This window comes from Lissotriton vulgaris, chromosome 7 (assembly GCF_964263255.1).
Source record: "Lissotriton vulgaris chromosome 7, aLisVul1.2, whole genome shotgun sequence".
Taxonomy (NCBI): Eukaryota; Metazoa; Chordata; class Amphibia; order Caudata; family Salamandridae; genus Lissotriton; species Lissotriton vulgaris.
In genome coordinates this window covers 453,101,564-453,120,182 of record NC_141695.1, presented here as the reverse complement: position 1 = coordinate 453,120,182, position 18,619 = coordinate 453,101,564, and positions in this window count along the sequence as shown.

Sequence of the window (18,619 nt, the reverse complement as noted above, 5' to 3'; positions counted from 1 at the left end):
GAATCCTGATGGAGCAGTGAGAAAGGGACTCATGTCTGAGTATACCCTGCCACACCTATAGTGGCCAAAATCGATTTACAAAAGGGGGTGGTGATGAACAGAGTGTCTGAATTGAGCAGACCACTCTTACCCAGTCCAAAGATCAGGGCTTGATCCATCACCGTTATTTATCTCACTGCCCCATCCCAGCTCAGAACCTGGCTATATGCAAATCAGTCCGTCCCTGGCCCAGTGCATCATGGGAACAGGGCAGACTAAACTACCAAGCCAATTCTTTACCAGAAAGGAGCCAAGCTACCGGGGACCGGTTTCTGGCATTTCAGCCTCTTCGGCCCGGCTTGCTTGAATCCTGATGGAGCAGTGAGAAAGGGACTCATGTCTGAGTATACCCTGCCACACCTATAGTGGCCAAAATCGATTTACAAAAGGGGGTGGTGATGAACAGAGTGTCTGAATTGAGCAGACCACTCTTACCCAGTCCAAAGATCAGGGCTTGATCCATCACCGTTATTTATCTCACTGCCCCATCCCAGCTCAGTACCTGGCTATATGCAAATCAGTCCGTCCCTGGCCCAGTGCATCATGGGAACAGGGCAGACTAAACTACCAAGCCAATTCTTTACCAGAAAGGAGCCAAGCTACCGGGGACCGGTTTCTGGCATTTCAGCCTCTTCGGCCCGGCTTGCTTGAATCCTGATGGAGCAGTGAGAAAGGGACTCATGTCTGAGTATACCCTGCCACACCTATAGTGGCCAAAATCGATTTACAAAAGGGGGTGGTGATGAACAGAGTGTCTGAATTGAGCAGACCACTCTTACCCAGTCCAAAGATCAGGTCTTGATCCATCACCGTTATTTATCTCACTGCCCCATCCCAGCTCAGAACCTGGCTATATGCAAATCAGTCCGTCCCTGGCCCAGTGCATCATGGGAACAGGGCAGACTAAACTACCAAGCCAATTCTTTACCAGAAAGGAGCCAAGCTACCGGGGACCGGTTTCTGGCATTTCAGCCTCTTCGGCCCGGCTTGCTTGAATCCTGATGGAGCAGTGAGAAAGGGACTCATGTCTGAGTATACCCTGCCACACCTATAGTGGCCAAAATCGATTTACAAAAGGGGGTGGTGATGAACAGAGTGTCTGAATTGAGCAGACCACTCTTACCCAGTCCAAAGATCAGGGCTTGATCCATCACCGTTATTTATCTCACTGCCCCATCCCAGCTCAGAACCTGGCTATATGCAAATCAGTCCGTCCCTGGCCCAGTGCATCATGGGAACAGGGCAGACTAAACTACCAAGCCAATTCTTTACCAGAAAGGAGCCAAGCTACCGGGGACCGGTTTCTGGCATTTCAGCCTCTTCGGCCCGGCTTGCTTGAATCCTGATGGAGCAGTGAGAAAGGGACTCATGTCTGAGTATACCCTGCCACACCTATAGTGGCCAAAATCGATTTACAAAAGGGGGTGGTGATGAACAGAGTGTCTGAATTGAGCAGACCACTCTTACCCAGTCCAAAGATCAGGGCTTGATCCATCACCGTTATTTATCTCACTGCCCCATCCCAGCTCAGAACCTGGCTATATGCAAATCAGTCCGTCCCTGGCCCAGTGCATCATGGGAACAGGGCAGACTAAACTACCAAGCCAATTCTTTACCAGAAAGGAGCCAAGCTACCGGGGACGGCTGTAATGCCAGAAACCGGTCCCCGGGAGCTTGTTTCCTTCCCAGTGTAAGAATTGGCTTTTGTAGTTTGGTTTGCCCTGTTCCCATCATGCACTGGGACAGGAACAGACTAATTTGCATACAGCCAGGTTCTGAAACTGGGATGGTGCAGTGAGCTAAAAAACGGTGTTGGATCTAGCCCTGATCTCTTGACTGGGTGAGAGCTTTCTGTTTAATTCAGAGACTCTGTCCCTCACCACCCCTTGTTGTAAATATTTTTTGTCCACCCTAAGCGTGGAAGGGTATTCTCAGATGTGAGACCCTTGCTCATTGCACCATCAGGATTCAAGCAAACCGGGCCGAAGACGGCTGTAATGCCAGAAACCGGTCCCCGGGAGCTTGTTTCCTTCCCAGTGTAAGAATTGGCTTTTGTAGTTTGGTTTGCCCTGTTCCCATCATGCACTGGGACAGGAACAGACTAATTTGCATACAGCCAGGTTCTGAAACTGGGATGGTGCAGTGAGCTAAAAAACGGTGTTGGATCTAGCCCTGATCTCTTGACTGGGTGAGAGCTTTCTGTTTAATTCAGAGACTCTGTCCCTCACCACCCCTTGTTGTAAATATTTTTTGTCCACCCTAAGCGTGGAAGGGTATTCTCAGATGTGAGACCCTTGCTCATTGCACCATCAGGATTCAAGCAAACCGGGCCGAAGACGGCTGTAATGCCAGAAACCGGTCCCCGGGAGCTTGTTTCCTTCCCAGTGTAAGAATTGGCTTTTGTAGTTTGGTTTGCCCTGTTCCCATCATGCACTGGGACAGGAACAGACTAATTTGCATACAGCCAGGTTCTGAAACTGGGATGGTGCAGTGAGCTAAAAAACGGTGTTGGATCTAGCCCTGATCTCTTGACTGGGTGAGAGCTTTCTGTTTAATTCAGAGACTCTGTCCCTCACCACCCCTTGTTGTAAATATTTTTTGTCCACCCTAAGCGTGGAAGGGTATTCTCAGATGTGAGACCCTTGCTCATTGCACCATCAGGATTCAAGCAAACCGGGCCGAAGACGGCTGTAATGCCAGAAACCGGTCCCCGGGAGCTTGTTTCCTTCCCAGTGTAAGAATTGGCTTTTGTAGTTTGGTTTGCCCTGTTCCCATCATGCACTGGGACAGGAACAGACTAATTTGCATACAGCCAGGTTCTGAAACTGGGATGGTGCAGTGAGCTAAAAAACGGTGTTGGATCTAGCCCTGATCTCTTGACTGGGTGAGAGCTTTCTGTTTAATTCAGAGACTCTGTCCCTCACCACCCCTTGTTGTAAATATTTTTTGTCCACCCTAAGCGTGGAAGGGTATTCTCAGATGTGAGACCCTTGCTCATTGCACCATCAGGATTCAAGCAAACCGGGCCGAAGACGGCTGTAATGCCAGAAACCGGTCCCCGGGAGCTTGTTTCCTTCCCAGTGTAAGAATTGGCTTTTGTAGTTTGGTTTGCCCTGTTCCCATCATGCACTGGGACAGGAACAGACTAATTTGCATACAGCCAGGTTCTGAAACTGGGATGGTGCAGTGAGCTAAAAAACGGTGTTGGATCTAGCCCTGATCTCTTGACTGAGTGAGAGCTTTCTGTTTAATTCAGAGACTCTGTCCCTCACCACCCCTTGTTGTAAATATTTTTTGTCCACCCTAAGCGTGGAAGGGTATTCTCAGATGTGAGACCCTTGCTCATTGCACCATCAGGATTCAAGCAAACCGGGCCGAAGACGGCTGTAATGCCAAAAACCGGTCCCCGGGAGCTTGTTTCCTTCCCAGTGTAAGAATTGGCTTTTGTAGTTTGGTTTGCCCTGTTCCCATCATGCACTGGGACAGGAACAGACTAATTTGCATACAGCCAGGTTCTAAAACTGGGATGGTGCAGTGAGCTAAAAAACGGTGTTGGATCTAGCCCTGATCTCTTGACTGGGTGAGAGCTTTCTGTTTAATTCAGAGACTCTGTCCCTCACCACCCCTTGTTGTAAATATTTTTTGTCCACCCTAAGCGTGGAAGGGTATTCTCAGATGTGAGACCCTTGCTCATTGCACCATCAGGATTCAAGCAAACCGGGCCGAAGACGGCTGTAATGCCAGAAACCGGTCCCCGGGAGCTTGTTTCCTTCCCAGTGTAAGAATTGGCTTTTGTAGTTTGGTTTGCCCTGTTCCCATCATGCACTGGGACAGGAACAGACTAATTTGCATACAGCCAGGTTCTGAAACTGGGATGGTGCAGTGAGCTAAAAAACGGTGTTGGATCTAGCCCTGATCTCTTGACTGGGTGAGAGCTTTCTGTTTAATTCAGAGACTCTGTCCCTCACCACCCCTTGTTGTAAATATTTTTTGTCCACCCTAAGCGTGGAAGGGTATTCTCAGATGTGAGACCCTTGCTCATTGCACCATCAGGATTCAAGCAAACCGGGCCGAAGACGGCTGTAATGCCAGAAACCGGTCCCCGGGAGCTTGTTTCCTTCCCAGTGTAAGAATTGGCTTTTGTAGTTTGGTTTGCCCTGTTCCCATCATGCACTGGGACAGGAACAGACTAATTTGCATACAGCCAGGTTCTGAAACTGGGATGGTGCAGTGAGCTAAAAAACGGTGTTGGATCTAGCCCTGATCTCTTGACTGGGTGAGAGCTTTCTGTTTAATTCAGAGACTCTGTCCCTCACCACCCCTTGTTGTAAATATTTTTTGTCCACCCTAAGCGTGGAAGGGTATTCTCAGATGTGAGACCCTTGCTCATTGCACCATCAGGATTCAAGCAAACCGGGCCGAAGACGGCTGTAATGCCAGAAACCGGTCCCCGGGAGCTTGTTTCCTTCCCAGTGTAAGAATTGGCTTTTGTAGTTTGGTTTGCCCTGTTCCCATCATGCACTGGGACAGGAACAGACTAATTTGCATACAGCCAGGTTCTGAAACTGGGATGGTGCAGTGAGCTAAAAAACGGTGTTGGATCTAGCCCTGATCTCTTGACTGGGTGAGAGCTTTCTGTTTAATTCAGAGACTCTGTCCCTCACCACCCCTTGTTGTAGAGATTTAATTTCCAGCACCAGGATGCTCCATTGTGAGTGACTGTATGCTTCATAAGTTCAAAATGCATTCATTCACTTTTTTAATAAAGATGGACTTGTGCGATCAGGAGGATACCCTCCCTGGTTTGGCAGTAAAAGAATTGCTATGATAGACGTGCAGAGGATTCTGTCAACCCTCGCACCCCAGGGCCCCAGTGATACTGTACCTACTGCAACATTGATAACTCCCTCAAAAGCTCCAACCTCTAGTAGAGAAGGAGATAATTATATTGGATAAGATTGCACAGGCAAAAACAGTGAGCAAAACAAAAATTGGGAAAATGGGAACTCGATTCAAGGAATGCAGAATGTGACAAAATGTAGAGGGGCAAAATAATAGAGGAGAACAGCATTGGGTGAAGGAATGGGGATTGGAAGAACAGAAAATGCATTGTGGAGAAGGGTAGATGGCAGAGCTGTAATCAAGGAGCAATAGGCCCTAATGCAAGCAAGGAAAACTGCCGGAACATTATCTGGTTTGATAGTGTAAAGCTTCATTTGTGCTGCAGTGGGCCCTTCAGTTACCAGGACCCTGGTGGCTGCCACTCCATCTGTAGCGCCTTCGCGCCTTTTATAGCTACACCTCTGAAAGTGAGGACAAGAGTGAAAGAATGAAAAGGGGTGAGAGGGAGAAGTAACTGGATAAAGAGTGTGGAGAATGGTACTGGAGATAAGAAGAGAAAGAAGTGAGGATGAAGAGAGGATCTAGGCATTAGACGAAAGAAAGCCTAATGGCCGAATTTGTCCTGCCAATAGATTTGAAAATAAATAAGGCGTAAACATTTAGGGTCTAATTTATTCGGAAGTTAAATAGTGCAGCGCAGTAAATCACCTTATTGTGCTGCACTACGTGACAGGGAAAGGGCAAGAATGTGCAGTATTTAAGTCAATATAGTGCATTACTGTTCTTTCCCATATGCTGGTGACTTTTTGGCTGGATAGCAGCAATGCAGTTACTGTTGCACTGTAGTGTAGTTCCTATATTACCCATACAGGATCTGCACGTTTGGATAACATAAACTGTAGGCTTGGTGGCAGACTGACTCTGAGCACCCCCACAGAGAATGTTAACCTTTCTGGTTTAGCTAGCTCACAGTACCACTAGACTCTCCTCTTATCGGGTAGAGGTTAGTTTTTAGCAACCTCAGAACATGAAAACCCTGATCCCCAGGATCGTGGAAACGATGCACTCCCTTTCGCTCAGTCACTCGTGCTCACTTGTTCGGTCTCAGAAAGTTACACAAAAGAAACAGTCGGGCCTGTTACAATAAAAATGTATTGCACAGTTGTGCTTCTAGTGTAAAATATATGTGCTGCAAAAACCGTTAGACAGTAGCAGATGTATGTGATTAGCAGTACAGTGAAAATAAAAGTATAGTACAGTTCTACTATCTTGCAATAATCATGAATACATACATGAATATAAAATGCATAATAAAAGTTGCGCGTACTCCTACGATGCCTATCTACATGTAACCTAGTGTACCAAGCATGTGAGTAGGTGTGAAGCCAAGAATCCCTCTAGGATTTAATCTAACCCATTACATGAAGTGAGAGAGTGTGGAACCCCGTCCTGGTCTCGAGTTGGATACCCGCGAGGGATGTGTTACACCACTGTCAGCTGGAGCGTCTGCATGCAGGAGTCTCAGCATCTCTGGTCAGTGTGTCGGCCTGGAAGTCTCAGTCTTGTCTATCCAACCCTGCAAGATGTGTGGTATTTATACAGAAAGTATCTAGGGTTTCTTTGTCCCTTTTTTCTTGTATTAGCCATTGTTGGATTTGAGAATGACACATGGGATGAACCTTGTACGTAGGTATTATGCGGGTGGTGTAGCCTCTGCCTGGTTTCCAAGAACCCTTATAAATATTTATTCATACTAGATGAGTCTATTGATGAAGTTATAGGATGCTATTGTTCAGGGAAAAACCCTCCTTCTGCACCAAGGACTAGAACGATGTAAAGGTTCAATTCTAAAGGCTCATTACTGTGTAGTATAAGGGAGATAATGTATGTGAAGGTGTATGATATTACCAGGGCATATATTAGGGTACTTATATGAAACATAACACCTACTCCCCTTCTACACAGTCAACAATGATAAAAATGCAAGTGAGCTACTCTTTTTACTAGGTAGCAGGGTATAACACAATCAGTGAGCTTCATAAAATATGTACAAATATTTAAAAAATACTCTAAAGGGGGGAAGAAAAATTGTTTTTGAAATTTAGTATTGGAAATGACGCTTTAAGCCAAAGTCCTAGTCGAGTTTGATTATATAAATCAAACCACTCAGAAGGCCATGCATTCCCAGCAAAAGTATCAATTAAAGGAAATGTTCCAAATTTAGTTGAGTTTTGAAAAAGAAAAACATTCTGAATTCTTTCCCAGCACACAATGAGCTAATTATAGATTACATGTCCTGGCTGGGAGACATAACATTGTCGTTGCTTGCTGTTGCAGAGTACAATCCCTGTAATACATCGCAGAGCACGTCAATTGAGCACAGATGAACTTCAGAATTCCCAATAGCTGGTGCAGAGGCAGCTGGTGCTATAGTCGATACCCGAGTGCTAGTGGAAGATCTGATGCTCAACCCAGTTGTAGCAAAAGTCAACTGTGGATTCTTGGGGAATGCAGCCATCGAGATAGGACTACGCTGGGGACATTGCTGAGCATGGACCCTCACAGGTTCCAGCATGGTATTCATGTCGGGTGGCATGGCCGCTGGAAGTGTCAGACAGAGATCCAACACACATTCTTCTCCGCAAAACAGGCATCGAAGAACAGGTAAGATGCAGTCCATCCAGACTGGTCTAAACAATAGGAACCAAAAGGCGCTCAGTTCCCGTAGGCGAGGTGTGCCGAGATGTTGTACTATACGTTCACGGTATTTACACTCCAGTAGAGCTTTTGACATCTCATTGGTGATTGGGTCCGTCCATTGCATAGCAGAAAAATAACAATCAGGATACCTGCTTTTGAGAGGAGGATCAGCGGAAGACCTCCAAAAATACTTCCCAATAAGGAGTGTATAAAGTTTGGAATAACTCCAAGGACTGTCTGAAAGGTGTTTAGAAATCCTGACCCTATGGTCTTAAATCGGTGTGCAATACCACTTGTATCAGACATATTAAATATACGTTCCGCCATTTCTGTGAAATGAGAGGGGCAGGTTGCACATATGAGTGCCTGTATCTCTGCTGAGGTCCTTCTGATTTGAAGATCAAGGGTCTCCCGGGCGGAGTTTAAGGGCACAGTTTGCTGTAAAAGCATGGCTTTTATTCTGTTCAAAGTATCACATTGTATAAAGGAAACATTAAGCAAAGGCCATAGCGGCGCCTCCCGTACTGTACTTGTTGGAGGAAACAATACTTGCATACAACAAGTAACCCTGGAGTTTACCTTGACCAGATAGGCAATCACTGAAAGCATCCCACACCAACTTTGATCATTCAGCATCAAGTAACTTCCACTCGAGGCCAGCCTGAATACTGGTGTAATCACAGGTGCTGGAGTCCTTTCAGGTGGCAGGATAAGTTAGCTACTGAACCATAACAAGCTCCATGTTGTAAAATATCCTGGAACATGAGAGCGTTCTTGTAGTTTGTACCGCTTAGAAACACTTCTTGATCCCCACACCAGCATCAAAATCTGGACGGTAACTCCCAAGATTCATTCATGTATACCTTACCCATTTTTTTCATATTTGCCTGCCTGCTTTTGCTTAAGGCATCATTGAAACTCAAAAGTAGTGACCGGTAGAGTTATGTGGCCATGGATTAGCCATTCCGTGGATGGTGATTCCGCTACCGTAAATGGTAACCTATCAAATTTTTCAGTACGCAGCATTGTATATTTCCCTCCCTTTTGTGCCATTTCTACCTGTTTCTCTGTTAGATTGTATTCAGAAAACAGAGATGTACTGTTGTTAAAACGCCAAGACATAGCCTGCACGTAAAGATTGCAGCGTCCAGCTTAACAACATAAGGAGGTCAAAGTTGTCAACCCATTATCCACCACCGCTAATGCCTTCTCTAAATTAATACGGTTTATTTCCTGTGTTCTCCCTGAGGCCTCTTGTTGGGATAATTTCCAAATTTCATTTTAGGCAGCATAAATGCCAGCATATATGAAACATTTCTGACGTGATTTCCTGGGACCTAGTTAAAAAACCCTAAGATCCATATCTTGTGTGAGTAAGGATAAGTGCTGTTTCACTACTGTGAGTGTTGAGGTTTCTAGCCAATCAAGGCACAACTTCCCAGCATTGTAGGATGTCACTACTCCCGCATGTTCTCTGTGTACATAGCGTGGGTCAGGCCTATGGATACTGAACCCTTCGGTAGTACCCTAGAATCTTTGCTGACATCTGTTCGTGTCTATGGGCCAAACCAAGCATCCTTACCAATTAGGATCTGATCTATTGTACCGTAAAATGTCATCTACTTCTACTCCTTCTTGTGCAGTTACATTTTGTCACCAATTCAACTGTGATGGTATTGGAAACCGAGGTGTGTTCAGGTCCTTGTTCTTGGCTAGTCTTAGACAGGATGTCTGTTGCACAGTGTCATTTAGAAATAGCATCTGCTGTTGAAGGAGGCATGTTCTAAATAGCACTTCTGTTCCCTGGACTTGCCAGTCTCTAGAACCCCAGACTGATTTTAAGTTTATTGTGTCCTTCCACAAGTCAAACCCCTGTTTAGACAATCGGACGATATATAGGGATGGGCGGAATTTGCAACATTAACTTTCGCAAATTATCACGAAAATGTCAAAAATCTCTGCAAACACGCAGAAATATCGCGAAGACGCAGAAGTTTTTTTCCCGCCCCTTCGTAGTATTTTCTGCGTGATCGCGTTCGAAATGACTTGTTCGTGCATCACGCTCTCGCTCGCAGTGGAGAATGACGTGTTCGGGTTCTCTTCTCTAGCTCCTTGTCATGTTCGATATGACGTGTTCGCGTCCTCACGCTCTCGCTCGCAGTGGAGAATGACGTGTTCGACATCTCATACTCTCGCGGTGCATGATCGCAAGACGAATGACGTGATCGCAGGCACGATCTCTCGCGAAAAATGGCTACCAACAATCCAACTTCTGGTGGAGCACGCAACCGGATCGGGAAAACTTGTCGGCGAACGCAGGGATCCAGGTAAGGCATTCGCGCGCACAAGAATGTATTTTACAGCGCAAGCATAAAAAAAAATCCGGTTTGCAGCGGATCGCCGAAGTTTTTGCATTTTCACGCTCTCCGAGGAACGCAAAAATATCAAATTATCGCAATTTCCGCAAGCGGAACGGAATTTGACGCCCACGCCTACTTTGGAGTCCACGAGGCCTACTACTCAGTATTGGCCACATAGTGTTGTTTGATTAGATCAGGTGAGACAAATCTTTTCTCCTTTTTCCCAGCAAGAGGCGGTAGAAGTAAAATTCTTGTTCCTTGAATTGCTAGGACAGGTACATGCTTTCTGTATGATGGTCCAAATTATTTTTTAGCCGCTATTTTTACTCTGACCAGATCCCCAAGTTTTGGGATCCAGACCGGTCTTACTGTGACTGCCTTGACTTCCCCAGTGGCTGTTCCTTTCATCTGCACATTGCTGTGCAAGGCTCTTGCTTCATTTAATTCCTGTAAGATAGCCAAACGGTTATGGATGTCAAAATGTTTTACATACGCCACTGTGCCTTCACAATCAAGATCAGGTACCCATATTCTTGTCCCAAATAGGACCTCGAAAGGAGTGACACCCCCTAGAGAACTTCTTGCCTGGTTATTAGGAGCTACCCCATATATATGATTGACCCACCTACTGCCCTTGTCTAATTCCCTAGCTGTTAAAGATTGCTTTAGGTCCCGGTTTTTCCTTTCCCCAACCGCATACTTTCCATGGCCTCTTTGTAAGCCCAAGAGCTAAACACTGGGCCACTGTCAGAATGTTACTTGCCAACTGCGTATGTCCCTATAAAAACTTGCAAATCTTTGATAACAGTTCGAGCATCAGCCGAGCGCTGAGGCCAAACCCATAGGAATCTTGAGCATGAATCCACTGCAACCATGATATACTTGTGGCCCCATCTGATTGTAAGGGGCTGCAGTGGTCCAGATACACACAAGCAAGAGGTTTGTCTGATTTTAATAACGGTGTCAGTGTTGGGCGTGTTACATTGGAGCCTTTCATCTGCCGGAAGATGTCACATTCCAAGACATACAGGCACATGCATCAATGTGATTTTTTGCGATTTCTTATTTGCGAGAAATAAGGAATCGCAAATAAGGACTCACAAAAATTGATGCATCAAAAAAATATAGCAAAGTATATCGCAAATAGTGGAGTTGCACGATTGATGCATCTTGATGACAACACTACCAGGAAGTGAGCAAACCAAGCCCCTTTCAGTGCACAGTCACATTGAGAGGAGGGAGCTGACTGCAGGAGCTGAACAGGACTGTAAGTAACTTTTGGAACAATACCTTGCCATTTCACAAAATGTATACAGCAGCAGGAGAGAACAGCGAAAGTGCCAGGAAGGGGAAAAATACGTTTTCTGACAAGGAAATAGACAAACTGATAGAGTGTGTGGTAAACAGCCATGACAAGCTGTTTGGACAATTGTCTTTGAAAGTTGCAGATCAGGAGAAACGCAAAATTTGGATCCTGATCCAAAATAAAGGGAACCATGTTGGGGTCATATACCATACCATCGACGACTTAAAAAAAAGGTGCTACGACTTGCGCAGTCGTGAAAAGGAAAGCATAGCCAACCAGCTTAAGGAAGCCAGGAAAACAGGAGGGGGAACCCCAGCACAGACTGCCAACACACCAATGGAGGACATGGTGGCGTCGACACTCCAGCCTGAAGCTGTTGTTGGGGTGACGCAGCTAGACACCTCTGGAGTGGCAAACACATCCGAAGGTATGATGCATGCATGTGGCCAAATGTCATTAGATTGAAAGGTATTACATCAGCTCAGTACAGCACACGTGTCCATAATGAAAATTCAGTACACAATTTGCAAAAAATTCAAAGTGCATTTTAGGAGATGTAGGTTGGTCAGACAAGTACCATGGCAAACACACAAATAGGAATAAACCAATACAAAATTAGTGTAATAGCAAAACATTTATTCATAGTGAAAACATACGTTCTGTGACATGACATCGCAAACAGAAATTAATGCTATTTTGTCTGTTTATCTCACAGATGCAGAACGTGAGGATGCAAAAGGCAGTGACTTCATTGACACACCGGAAACTAGCGCAGTAGAAGCGGTGGACACACCTGTGGTTCCACAAAATCAGTCATGTGCCCCTATCAGACGCAGGGCAACTGTCCCACCAGTGGTGACAATGGAATCTGAGGCCGAGGCACATGTAACACCAGTGCCAAGCCAGCCGCAAGAGGCACCCAAGCCAACTTCTCAAACACAGCTGCACAGCAGCACTCCCCGAGGCCGGCAGCGTAGAGCAATGTCACTAATCGCACAGCTGGAGGACAAACCTAATGATGCCTGGGGTGGTCTTGAGAGACAGATGCTCCGGGTGCAGCGCCTCCAGGCAAAAAACACACGTTTAGTGCAGGCGCAAATAGGAAAGACAATATAGCAGTACTGACGGATTGCGTGAAAGAACTGAGCACGGTGATGCAGGAGGGATATGTGTCACAGACAGGACACCATCGCCAACTGATGCAGTGCATGAACGTGTATGCTAAATCCAGTAATAGGGTGGCCACATCCACTGCACTGCTGGCACGCAGGTCTGTGGCCATCCAAACTGGGATGTCCCATTGGAGTGGGGATGTGGCAAAAGCACTGGGCTAGGTGACCAATGCAGTGGAAATGATGCAAGCTGCCACAATGGAGTCAAATACTGTCAAGCTGTAAGAGGGTAGTGAGGAGTCCTCAAGCATGAGCAGTCTGTCTATGCTTGTTACCACTGCAGGAAGGTGCAAGACACACAGCAGTACCCTCTCCGCTGCCAACATGGGGGATGAAGAGGCAGCATCTGGAAGGCATCTGGGTATGCATGGGAGGAAGCAATAGACTGCCATGTACACTGACATCCAGATATGGTGAGGTAACCATTGACGGACAAAATACTTTTGACTGACTTTCAAGTCAAGATTTGATTTAAAGGCATTTATGTACATAACTGCTAATCCTGTGCTGCTGGGCACATTAGCTGTGTGCTACAACACTCAAGTCATTATTTTTTTTAAGATAAACATACTTTGACAGCAATATCCGTGCTTTGTCTGATCATTACTCACCTTAGAAATAATTCTGGGCTATTTCCATGCGTCTCCTGCGGCCTTCTGCTGCGCATGCCCCATGTGCTGCATGGCGGTGTGGCCCTTGCTGGTTGTCCTCCTACGAGTCGCTTTCAGACACCTCAAGTGCTATGCTTCTCTTTGTGGAAATATTGTGTAGCATGGCACATGCTGCTACTATCTTGCAGCATTGTTCAGAGTTGTATTGTAAGGCTTGTACACTGTGGGTAAAAGTTCCTCTGAAATCAGAAGGTCACCAAATGATGGTACCAACTGTTATGGGTCCATTCATATGAAGACGGGTGAGTCTTGGTGTGGGGTCTTTGTTGGTCAAAATAGATCACGAATACTGGTAAGTAACGGGGCAGTAGCTAAAAGTAACGTGGTCAAAAGGCGGTCGTGTGGACCAATTATATCCTGCGCTGACTCTACCTTTGTTGCTGACCATAATGTGCATGCAGTGAATGCTAAGTCAAAAACATGTCGTCAGGCACACCAAAGTGCGCCCAATGCCATAGTGTGAAAACACATTAAGCAGTCACACACAAGGACACACACATTCCACTTTACATACCCCTCTAATCAGGAGATCAGGTTTTCCTGGTACCCTCTCGGTTCAAGGCTGAGTGACTGTGTTAAAAAAAAAATATATAGGAGCGTAGTTAATGAGGGGAGAACAGAGTTCAAAAAACGCCGACCGTCCGTCGGGCTAAGGTACAGTGTGTCACGTCAACTGGGCGCGCCACTCGCTGCAGCTTTTACTCACATGTGCTCGCCTGTCCTAGGCTTCTGTAACCTACCGCTCCGTAGTGGGATACCGGCCAAGGGGAGGGGTGGACGGTTTCTCTAGCCTCTTCCATGCTCATGACGAGCTGAGCTCGTCATGAGCCACGGTGCTCCAGTGCTCATGACGAGCTCAGCTCGTCATGGCCCGTGGAACGCTCACACGCAGGGATAATTCCCCCGCTCTGCTGAACGTTCCACGGAGCCAATGCACATGTGACGAGCTGAGCTCGTCATGAGCACAGGAGCATTGTAGCTCATGACGAGCTCAGCTCGTCATGAGCATGCGGGAGCTGTGCGCATCCCCCCTCCCCCCAGCACAGCGGGGGAATAACCCTCGCAGCGAAGGGGCTAGTATAAATGCACCGGGGCAGTGAAGCTGTCCCAGTTGTCTAGGCGGGTACCACTTGGTAATTTTAACACTCACTCACCTTTTTTTAAAGAGGCCCACATACCCGCATGCACAACTGCGGCATCTCCTTAAAAGATATCCACCAAAGAGCCCTCCCGACGGGCCTGTGGGGGACTGCAGTGCCACCCCCACGAGGAGCAACGCCCAAGGATGAAGCATGACACTCGCAAGGGTATGTGAGGGCACTATATTCAAAAGGAGAACTCCCCTCACCGCTTATATCAATCCAAACTTTATATGAACTTTTGGTACCATAATTTGGTGACCTTCAGATTTCAGAGGAACGTTTACCCTCCCCGGTGTACAAACATTATCTTGTGGGAGCAGGGGTACTTGACATTTTTACTTCCTAACCTCACTCCCGGTCCCCAATCCTTTTGTGGGATTATTTGTATTGTAATGCACCACCGGTTTTATGGAGGCATCTGAAGCGGCTCTTCAACAGCTCAAACGTGCGCTCTATGATGTTCCCGGTCGATATATGCCAAGCATTATACCTCAGTTCACTGGCAGTTTTAGGATTGAGGTACGGCGTCATTATGTAATTACGCAAGGCGTATGCGCTGTCACTTACACAAAAGTAAGCAAAGGGTCAGTGGCAGTTTTGAATTTCCATACGTACAATGTCTGTGCGCATTAATAACACATGTTTACCTAGCTGATGTCCCTCTCCAAATTCACCCCTTACAGACGAGTGTGAATGGCACTCTGGCGAAATATATAGGAATCAAGTGCACTCCCTGGCTATTGCGCCACAGTGTTAGTTATTCTGTATTTGTCATTGCATACTACCTGTATGCTAAGGGAACGATAACATTTTCTATTCCTATATATGTATTAATTTCATGCAGGAGGGCATATTGCCACAGGGCGCAATCAATGCAACCTAAGACTAGCGGGAAGCAGGTTATTTGGTAAAATTCCTGTTTGGTCTTGGTGAGGTCATGTGCGGTTGTGGGAAAGCAAATGTGTGAGTTGATTGGGGACATAATAGCATCAAGGAATGCTTTGAAGATTCTTGAATGTGTGCTTTGAGACACACCTCCAGCTACTGTTATGACCCCCTGGAAACTGCCTGACGCCAGAAGGTGCAGGCAGCATAGGACCTGCACATGTGTGGGTATGGCATTGGTCCTACGTGTCTGTCGCTGCAGAATGGGATCCAAATCATTGATTAAATCATGGATCATTACTGCATTGAGCCTATACTTGTCGTATATTTCATCTAGCGTCTGTCCTAGCAAAGTAATGCGGACTCTGAAGATGCGCTCCTGTATTCTCCTCCTTCTGTGTGCTGCTGCCTGGAGCCTCATCCTCCTCGCCATGAGGTAAAGCCCAGCCATTGTGAAATGTTCAGGCTCAAACTGTGTGTGTTTAAATAAGTTTCTGTTGACGTTCAGCTGTATCTGATTTGCACTGATTATTACCACCTGGTTGTGATCCTTCTTATTTTGCACTTGCAATTTTGCAATTTTCTGTAAAATCGTAAAGTGGATTTTTCATGCATTGATTTGCAATTCTTTAGTTGCAATTCGCTATTTGCTAGCCGCAATTAAAGAATCGCAAATTCATTCTCAGAATATTTTGCGATTCTTTAATTTTGCGACAATATTGGTTTTCACTATATTTGTGTTCATGCATTGCTGCAGGGTCCTTTGTGATCGCAATTGGGCTATTTTTGTGATTCACAATTTTTGCAATTTTTTTTAAAGTTGATGCATGTGCCTGATAGTTTTTATTATTATTATTATTATTATTATTGCATTTATTGAGCGCACAGCTACCCGGAGGTTTCCCGGCGCTTGCCTTGGGAACCCGTCCTGGCTTTTCCCTGTGAGATAGCCCCTACAGGGCATCCCCAAGGTGAAAGCCAGGCATCCCGCCGTAGGGGGGCCGTTGTGGAGATTAAGCAAGCTTAATGCCCAGAGTTGCAGAGTGAGAACCCATGATCATTAGAGCAGGCACCGAAGCGAGAATTATCGAGTCCGTGGACATTTGAGCTCAAGACCCTGCCGCGTCGGGAATTGAACCCTGGTCCCGGGTCTGACCTCAGCTTCCGGGTCTGCCTGCTCTACACCGTGAGCCACACTTCTTGTTAGACCTGGCCACCAGTAGCTCTGTTTCAACAATGAAATAGTCGCTGTGGCGCCTGTATGCGCAGAGCCCAAACCCTTATTGGAAGTTGGAGCAGCGCACACTTATCTAAAAAGTTAGCTGCCAGTCTTTTCCTTTCCTTGAAAGCTCATATTCTAAAAACCCAACATTGAGGTGGGCGAGTTTTGAGTTTTTTTTCAAATTAATTTTGTAGCCCTGAGGCGAATCCCATAATTATGGTGCTCACCTTGGTCAAGTGCCTTTTTAAGTCATTGTTATTCAAATAAATATCATCCACATAGGACAATGCTTTCTCATCAAAATTTTGGAGTTACTTTGTTACTCTTGCTGAAAATAACCCCGGGGTATTCTTATACCCTTGGGGGAGACAACAAAATTGTTGCTGGGACCCCACCACCGAGAATGCGGTCAAATACCTGCTTTTAGGCACTATAGTTTGGCAGAAAAATCCATTTGAGATATCAAGGATAGTTTTGTATTTTTCCGCACAATGTTATTCATTAATGCAGCACTGTGTGCATTTTGGACAGTGAATGTCTTTTTGCATGTGTTTAAGTGTCTGTAATCTAAAACTAGACAATATGAGTTGTCCGGTTTCATTACGGGAAACAAAAGATTAGGTATGGGCCAAAAATCCGTTCCGCTTGCGGAATTTTCGGCAATTTCGCCATTCGCGAATCTTGCGAAATTGCCGAAAAATCCGCAAATCCGCTCGCGGGCGGATTTTAATTTTTTTTGCACATGAGTTGAAGCTCAAATTCAGTAACGCATTATAATCAGTCCAAAAAACTAGTGAGCACGGTCGAGGCTAGGCAGGTGTGCTTTCTCCCCTGATCTATCGTCTACAATCAGCTGTAATCCTTGATGGAGGTCTTTGCATCCACGAGTTTCTCGAGCGCAATCTCCATGTACTTCCTGTGACCAGGAGGCTGCTTTCTCCTCATCTGCTGCTCTGATCAGTCTCTGACCCTTTATAAACAAGAGACATGTGAACTCGCATAGAAGCCCAGCCTGTTTGGCCCCGTCACACACACACTAGGGTATGCAACGTCTTCCTGCCCTTTCCCCCACTGCGATGGACAGCTCACTCAAGGGATCTCGGCACGGTGGCAAAGTTACAAACACACATGGTCACTGGACACAACTCTTGTGGCCTTTACGTATCTGTAGTGTAGGAAAAGCACTTTACATTTACCCAAAGAAGTTGCACTTACTGATGAGCCAGTAAACAGTACTCCAGTTGAGTAAAGGTATGACACAACACGGTGGCATCTTCGTGGATACATATACAGGCTGGATTCTCTCTGGCACGATGCTCCTGTCGCAAAAATTAAACCTCAACAGGAAGCACTTACAGATATAAATAAAGCAGGTGCTCCAGTTGAAGCTCAAATTCAGTAACGCATTATAATCAGCCGATAAAAAACCAGTGAGCACGGTCGAGGCTAGGCAGATGTGCTTTCTCCGCAAATCCACCGTCTACAATCAGCTGTAATCCTTGATGGAGGTTTTTGCATCCACAAGTTTCTTGCGCGCAATCCCCCTGTACTTCCTGTGACAGGAGGCTGCTTTCTCCTCATCTGCTGCTCTGATGAGTCTCTGACCCTTTATAAACAAGAGACATGTGAACTTGCATAGAAGCCCCTCCCATTTGGCCCCACCCCACACACAATAGGGCATGCAACCTCTTCCCACCCTTTCCCCCACTGTGATGGACAGCTCACTCGAGGGACCTCGGCGCAGTGGCAAAGTTACAAACACACGTGGTCACTGGACAAAACTCTTTCGGCCTTTAGCAGCTGAAGTGTAGGAAAAACACTATACATTTATCCAGCAAGCTAGCACTTACTGATTAGCCAGTAGAAAGTAGAAACAGTACTATTTGTGCAAATCCGCGAGTTCGCAAAATTTTTCGCAAACTCGCTGATTTTTTTGCCATTTCGCGCACCGCAAATCCGCAATATTTGCCCATACTTACAAAAGATTGTTCATTGATGAATAGAATAGAATAGCTTTATTGTACAGTTAATTAAAACTCACAATGTCAAAACTTTTATCATTAAGAAACATTTTAAGCTTGTTTTCAAAAATATTATTAAAACAGAAGAAAGGTGTTTAAAACCCTGTAAAATCATTATTCTCGTTTGCATTGTCTGTGTGGTCCTTCTATTAATTTAAAAAGTATGGATCAGTGTGCATGCACATGATTTTGGCTTGACCGGATCCTTAGCAGACTGTTCCTTTATTTGATTAGCAAGCTGCTACATGCTGTTTTTCGC